Here is an 8,327-nt window from a genome sequence, read left to right as displayed (position 1 = left end):
ACCGGTATGCTTCGTTTCGGTGCGTATTGCTGTCCATTAAACTGACACCTGATGCCTCCCCAGATCAAGCTTGACCTCATCTTCCCAGTCCATAAAACTGACACCTGTACCTCCCCAGACCAAAAAGCGACACCCTGTACCTTCCCAGACCACACAAACTGACACTGTACCTTCCTAGACCACAAAACTGACCAGCCTTCTGACCACAGAAACTGACACCCTGTACCTCCCCAGAACAAAACTGACACTGCCTTCCCTGAACACTGAAACTGACACTTTGTACCTTCTGACCACAGAAACTGACACCCTGTACCTCCCCAGAACAGAAACTGACACCATGTACCTCCCAGACCACAAAACTGACACCATGTGCCTCCCCAGACCACAAAACTGAACACCATAGTACCTCCCCAGACCACGAAATACACTAAATTCTCACCCCCAACAGAAATGCCGAGCAGAATAAATTATCACCCAAAAAGAAACAAATTCTTTATCCCAGATGGACACTCCAGCCCTAAATAAATTCCAATCCTACCACATAAAAGGCTCCCTCAGGTCCCGTATCCTACTCACCTTCCTCTGTTGTGCTCTTGTCGCGTACATCCTGACGGAAGGAACCTCGACCATCTGCAGGAGAGAGAGAGAAGATAGAGAGTCAATTACGATTTAGTTGCATCCCATCCAGGTGGCCTTGTCCTAAATTACCTCACATCTGTAAACCTGTCATTAAGGGCGTCTATTGATATGTTATATATGTTGTGTAAATAGGATTATCTTTATTATTATTATTATTATTATTATTATTATTATTATTATTATTATTATTATTATTATTATTATTATTATTATCATTAGCTCTTGGATATCATATTAATAAGCAAGATAAGTTAAAAGAATTCGTATATATTTATAGTCATATCTAAGTTAGGGCACCAGGCCACCACATACCAATTATTATATCTGTCATACTACAAACATTTTTAGGCATCAAGATTCATGAATATAAATTTTGGGTGATGAATTCAATCGAAACTATGCCTCCTCCTTCCCTCCACACACACAGCCGGAGGAGGGTCGAGTGAAGAGCATCCATTATTCAAATATCACTACCTGGCATCCCCTCGTCCCTCCTTCCAGGTAGAGGTTAGTGACCCAGCGTTTATGGTCCTCCACACTGCCAGGTAATCAACCAACAATCGTGTTCGCCATCATCGTCAAATAGACTTGATCCGGGGACGTCTCTATGCCTTTGTAGGACCCCCTCACCCTCCTCCTCCTCCTCCCCTCCCTCCTCCATGTCTCTTCCTTTGGCGGTTCTATGTTAGGTCATATTAGTTCTGAGAGGTTCTATACAACTCTATGGCGGTTCTATATTTAGTTCTTAAGAGGTTCCATATTGGTTACACGACGCGATGGCTACATATTAATCTTAGATGGGTTCTAAGATGTTCGTAGGATGGTAGACTGTCTCAAGTGGTCCCCAAGATGGTGGTCCCAACAGGTCCTCAGAATCAAGAGAGGGTCCAAGTAGGTAGGTAGGTCTTGGGGCCCTGGTGTAACGCAGGGACCGCTGGCCTCCCATACACGGACCCTAAACCCACATATATGGGCGGTCGACAGGGACAGGACGTGGACGCCTTCCCGTCACCTACCGTCCGTCCACCCTCCAGGATAATGATCTCGCAAGATAATTCACTTCCTACAGCACAAAAAGGGGAACTTGGTGACGTGTGGTGCAGGCGGTGAAACGTGAGGTGGTGTACGTGAGTTATTAGAAACACAGGACCTAGTAAGTATGCTGGTACAAGTTGGGTTGGTGTGTGTGGTGATGTGTGTGTCACCAGTAATACTGTAGTTTGGGGAGGTGCAACAGCTGCTTGGGGGATGTGAGGCGATGGATCCGTGAGTCGTGTATGGAAATAATTGTGATGGCTGGTGCTTTTGAGCTTGGTGAGACGTGGTGTCATATCTGTGAGTCGTGGACATAATCACTTTGAGGTTTGGTGAGCGAGTTTGGTGAGGCAAGCGACTTAAGACCTGGTGAATGGTGAAGTCCTGTCTTTCACCACCTTGGTGGATCAGCGTCCTGGTGACCAGAGCCAGCAGTGATGGACAGGTCGTGAGGAGAGCAGGCGTAGAAAGGAAGAGTTGGAAAAGACAGAGATATAAGGTTTAAAACACACACCACACACCTTCACTCTCCTAACGAGGTTCACCAAAACTGGCAAGAATACAACGGCATTTCACACCTCCCTACTGCTACAGGGTCCTCGTCGACCAAGAATTAGGTGGGAGCTGGAAGAGACATACCAGGATTTCCAAAACTTCGCCGTCAAATATTTCCCCCAGACAGGTGACGTGAGAACGCGTCTAATCATTTCACCTGAAGCCACGGAACAAAAGATGGTGGAAGCAACAGCACAACCACCACCACCACATCATCAGACTTCAATAGCTGTAACACACTAGAAGAATTACTTAAACAGAAGCTCCAACTCGAACTGGTACAAGTCCAGCTCTCGGCCCTTAAACTGCATCACGACTGCCTAGCGTGACAGTAGGTCGTCGCCAATCAGTGCCTAACCCCCTGCTCCTCCTAACTCTCACCACCACGGCCAGTACACCATACAATCAAATTGTGATCCTCCAAACTGTCTCTTCCCTCGTGTCGTGCACTTGGCACCTACAAGTCCAGCGGCTGCTAACATATTCAGGTCATCTCTGTATGACATTAGTAAAGAATTTTCGTTTTCTTTGCCGCCATCCAACCAGGTGAGACTAAAGGCTTTCCCTGCCTTCGGTCATATGTCGGGTCACGCAACAGGGTAAGGGGGGAGGGAGTGTGAAAGAAAGTCATCGTAGCTCATCGCTGGGTTTGGGAGTGACAGGTGAGTGTGTGTTAAGGTTGTGTGTGTCAGGGATAACGAAGTTAGTGGTGGTGGCGCTAAGGCAGGGGGAGGGGGGGGACATGGAAGAGGAGGAAAGACTGAAGAGGTGGACAGAGAGAAGGCATCTAGGGCACGAGTTACTACTGCTCCTTTATACATACTACCTCCAGGACGCCAGGCTCTTGTCCCCTTCACCTGGGTGCTGATGGGGGTCACGCTAACACCCCTTTCTCTCCATATCACCTTTACCTACACCGATTCAGCCTGTCACCCTCACTCATCCATCGCACCTGCCCTAATCCTCAACATCTGGTCCTAATTGGAAAGCTCACCCCCACCCCTTCACTTTATCCTAACATGACCTATTCTATGACTTAATTCTATACCTGACCTATCAAAAATCTCCAGCCCCGCCTGACTTCTTAACACTTCTGGATTGACCTGACTTCCCCACCAGACCTATCCCAAACTTCTGGAAGTACCTGGGCGGTTCAACCTAGATTTAAGGGCCTTAGCTGCTCCCCTGGATCCCTGTCAGACGCCCTGGGAGAGTACATGTTAGGGTAGGAAGGTTCCCCTCCCTCCTTCATCAGTCTCCTACCCCTATCCATCTCCTCACAACGGGGGACGACGGACTGGCCTGAATCAACGTAGATCACAGTCAGGTTGGGTTGGGAATATAAAAGTATGGTGAAGCTATTTTGTGGTTGTGGGGCGTGGCTGTGGTGGTGGGTGTGGCTGAGGTGTATGGTGTGGCTGTGGTGGGCGGAGTGGTTGAGGGCGGGTGTGGTTGTGGTGACAGGTGTGGTTGTGGTGACAGGTGTGTTAAATATGGTAATAATGGTGGACGTGTTTGCCGCAACCGGGTATCAATAAACAAACAAACAAACAAGAGTACAAACAAACCCCCACTAAAGGCTGTAAACAAACATCCACTTATCTGGCTATGTATGTATGTATGTATGTATGTATGTATGTATGTATGTATGTATACAGAATTTTTTACCTAATGAAATCTTTTAAAGCATAAATTACAATGAGCGTCCTTGACTTTATTTATTTTTACAATTATCTAGAGAAGACAGTTGTCCATTATATTATTGGTAACATCACATTACTATAACCTCTTGTAACTTTGTGTTGACGGTAGAAGAAAAAAATATGGATTATTCTAGAAATTCTGGAGGGACAACAGACAGCTTATTGACCCCTCCCAACTCCCCCTCTTGTCGTGGTGGAGGTGACCCTGTTCACCCCCTAGTGGGTGTGGCACCTATCATGATGAATAGAGGAGCGAGATAGTGCCCTAGTGCCTACCTGGTGGACTGTTAGGTCAGTGCCACTATTATCTCTCTCACACACACACACACACACACACACACACACACACACACACACACACACACACACACACACACACACACCATAAACCAAAGTCAGACCACCATGTCCAAACAACCATCAACCAATTTATATAACCACATCACAACCACAACCACAACCCCACTGAGGTCATCACCACAAGTTTCACATCATCAACACATCCATACCATCACATCACACCTCTCAGGTAACCCAGGTCATCACCATATTCCTCAGGTAACTCCAGGTTATCACCAGGTTCTCAGGTAACCCAGGTCATCACCATATTCCCCAGGTAACTCCAGGTCATCACCATATTCCTCAGTAGCTCCAGGTCATCACCATATTCCTCAGGTAACCCAGGTCATCACCATATTCCTCACGTAACTCCAGGTCATCACCAGGTTTCCTCATGTAACTCAGGTAATCACCATATTCCTCCAGGTAATTCCAAGGTCATCACCATATTCCTCAGGTAACTCAAGGTCATCACCATATTCCTCAGGTAACTCCAGGTCATCACCATATTCCTCAGGTAACTCCAGGTCCTCCTGCCATATTCCTCACGTAACTCAGGTCATCACCAAGTTTCCTCATATAACTCAGGTCATCACCATATTCCTCAGAGTAATTCAGGTCATCACACCATATTCCTCAGGTAACTCAGGTCATCACCATATTCCTCAGGTAACTCCAGGTCATCACATATTCCTCCAGGTAACTCAGGTCATCACCATATTCTCACGTAACTCCGGGTCATCACCAGGTTCCTCATGTAACTCCAGGTCATCACCATATTCCTCAGGTAACTCCAGGTCATCACCAGGTTCCTCCAGAGTAACTCAGGTCATCACCATATTCCTCCAGGTAAGCTCCACAGGTAGCCACCTGACCCCCCAAGAAAACATCACTGCCACACACACTGGCCCTAACATCAAACTACCCACCACGCCGCTTATTATTGACCACTAAATCATGCCTCAAAATCACCTCGTTACACTTCCCCATTATTCTGATAATGATGAATAGAGGTATAAACACACATATGGACTGGTAGACTGGTACATTGATATGTTAGTGGTGTATATCATGACTTTTGGGATTGATTGTGTGTGTGTGTGCCTTACAAGTTAGGAAGTTTTGTGCTGATGTGTTGTTCTAGCTTCGTGAATCACGTAGATATTAGACACTAACTTATTTCACGGGATGATTAATCCTTTACTAACCTAACTAACCTAACCTAACCCCCAGATAAGTTAAAGGTGTTTAATCATCAGAGTGGAATAAGCTGTGAGTCATATATTATTCAAGTGATCGATTCAATCTCCTCTGTGCCTCTGTAGGACCCTACAGTTATACAAACAGTTGATAGAACTTAGTTATACCAACAGTCAGAACCTAAAGAGTTATACAAACGGTCCAGATTCTACAGTTATGCAGCGGTTAGTAGAACCTGCAGTTATACTACCAACAATCAGAACCAGCAGTTATGACAATTGGAACTTCTGGTTCACAACCTACAATTCATCCTGATGATCTACAAGATCCAACGATTACATATGCTCTGATTTAAACTACAGTGAGAACCTAGGTTAGAAGTTAGTTAGTTATAACGAGATTCGTCTGATCAGAACCTACAGTCAGCAACCTGATGAGTTAAGAGTGGCAACGGGTGGCGAGGATCAGTACTCACTCCACCACACATGCCGCCCGTGCAGTTGGAAGAGGTGAAGTCGTCACAGAACGGCCTTTGACCTCATGCTGGGGCGACAGGGACGAACACATCCTCTGGCAGTAGTGGCGACAATCTGGACCTGGGTGGACCATGAGCAGCCACGACATGACCAAATCCACCGCTATGAGGAGGAGGGAGGGGAAGGGCAACAGGGCCACCAACACGGCGTTAGAGACGGCACAAGAAGAGGTCCTTTGGGGGTAATAATGTGTGTGTGTGTAGTGTGCCGTATTACAAGTGAGGAATGGTACTACGACCAAAGGAAGTCGTTCAAAATAGAATTACGAGGATAGCAGAGTCATGCATGGATAGACATGGCTGAGGGATGGTGTGCGGTCGTAGATGGATGGTGTGTGAGGCATCATGGGATATGGAGTGTAAAATATGGGGGTCGTAGGGATAAGAAGTGAATAAAGGGTCGTAGAAGGATAGTGTGTTAGGGGGTCGTGGGAGGATAGTATGAGTGGGGTCATGGGGTTTTAGCAGGTGGGGGGTCGTAGGAGGATGGAGTGTGAATAAAGGGGGTCCTTCAGCAGGATGAGAGTGTGTTAAGGAGATTCGTAGGAGGATAAGTATGAGTCAGGGATCGTAGGATAGTACCAGAACGAGGAAGGGATAGTACTAGCTAACATTGGCTAAACCGCTAGATCATCCATTTTAGGGACAGTTATGCTGTATGTAAAATAATGTGTCTTAATACCAAACTACAAGAAAATAAACAATAATAACAATAATAATAATAATAATAATAATAATAATAATAATAATAATAATAAAACGAGAAAAAGAAAGAAGAGAAGGAAGAAAATAAAATAATACTTAACTCGGTACCGATAATTAAAAAAAAATGCTGATAAAAAAATAATAATAATAATACTTAATAACAAGTATGATACTCCTTTGGCTCCGCATACCTACGGACACGACCACCATCCTTCGACAATTGTACAATACACTAATCTATACGTAGGTATACACACACACACCTGACAGTCATTACTCTCAACATATAATTCCAGTTATATTTTTGAAGATGAACCATGTAAAGTGTATGTACATGTATGCTATGTGCATGTCATATGAATGTATGTATGTATGTAATAACATGTATGTATGTAAAAGGGACTAGGCTGGCAGACAGAAGAAGTGAGCCTAAACCCTGATACTCCTAATCAGCCTACTTTACCACCTCTCTTATACCACCACACACTGTCACTAATACTCTACCTGCACACACCCAACACCTGCTGATCTACTACAGGCTGCTGGTAGTGGCGTCTGATAGTCTAAATTTTACACTAAAATGTACAGATGATGGTTTTTATACTTGCCTTCCGAATATTCTCACTTCCGCATTTATCTGGACTTTGTATGTTGTATGTACAAACGATACGTAAATAATATCACCATATTATCATTTATTGTTTTTTTTTTACAAACATTCGACTATTGTTTGGATTTGTTAAAACTAATATTACTATAAGCTCATTCACTATCTAAAAAACTAATTACTTGCATTTTCGACTTACATTTTTGTCAATGTTGGTATATAAAAAAAATAAACTCACCTGTTATTTTCAAAGATATTGTATACTAGATACAACACGAACTAAACTATAAATAGTTAAGCCAAAACAGCCCATACTGGATTCAGGTGATGCAGATACGTAGCTAATGGTGTTGTGTGTGTGTGTGTGTGTGTGTGTGTGTGTGTGTGTGTGTGTGTGTGTGTTTCTGTCTGTCTCTGTCTGTCTGTGTCTGTCCATCACACTAACATAACGATAACAAATATAATCTTATCCTAATTATCGATATCCGTAGTCACATATTATCCAAACAGTAAAATATGGATGGCTGTGGTTTTTTAAATGCACAAAATACTGTTAATAAAAATGCACAGTACAGAAGTAAAACCTAACAATTGCGTATCAGTGTCACGAATTGTGCTGCCAGCACTCTATTATGTTATGTATTATTCTTAGCAACAGAGTGAGATGCGATAGTACTGTATTCTTTGTTGCATTACCAAAAAAATTACAAGGTTTATGTAGTTATATATATATTTTTTATTTTGGCAGACCTTTATTAATACAAAAAAATGAAATTGATGATATCTTCATGTTTCCTGTTTCCTGGTTAATTGGAAGTTATATGTATGTATGTATGTACCAAATTATTCGATAAACTGAGAAAATAATAAACATGGCGGATAAGCAAATGCATAAAGGGTTATTTTAAGACATTATAAACAGAAAGTAGAAGACAAGTGAGATGATACTTAACCATAGCAACAACAGAACTTCGATAAATAATGGCGGAGAGTTGTGGCACATCAGGTG

At 43.6% G+C, this 8,327-nt stretch overlaps 1 long non-coding RNA gene across 1 annotated transcript in view; it reads right to left on the bottom strand.

The window, feature by feature from the left end:
- Positions 1–605: 605 nt before the first annotated feature.
- LOC121866207 overlaps positions 606–8,327 on the bottom strand; it is a 28,973-nt gene continuing 21,251 nt past the window's right edge. Inside the window, exon 4 of the long non-coding RNA XR_006088941.1 lies at positions 606–630. This is a non-coding gene — a long non-coding RNA (uncharacterized LOC121866207). The remainder of the gene's footprint in view (positions 631–8,327) is intronic.

The sequence above is a fragment of the Homarus americanus genome, unplaced genomic scaffold, assembly GCF_018991925.1.
Source record: "Homarus americanus isolate GMGI-L3 unplaced genomic scaffold, GMGI_Hamer_2.0 scaffold52763, whole genome shotgun sequence".
Lineage (NCBI taxonomy): Eukaryota > Metazoa > Arthropoda > Malacostraca > Decapoda > Nephropidae > Homarus > Homarus americanus.
The sequence above is the reverse complement of the archived record's forward strand: the minus strand, read 5'-3'. Positions and strand labels throughout refer to the sequence as shown.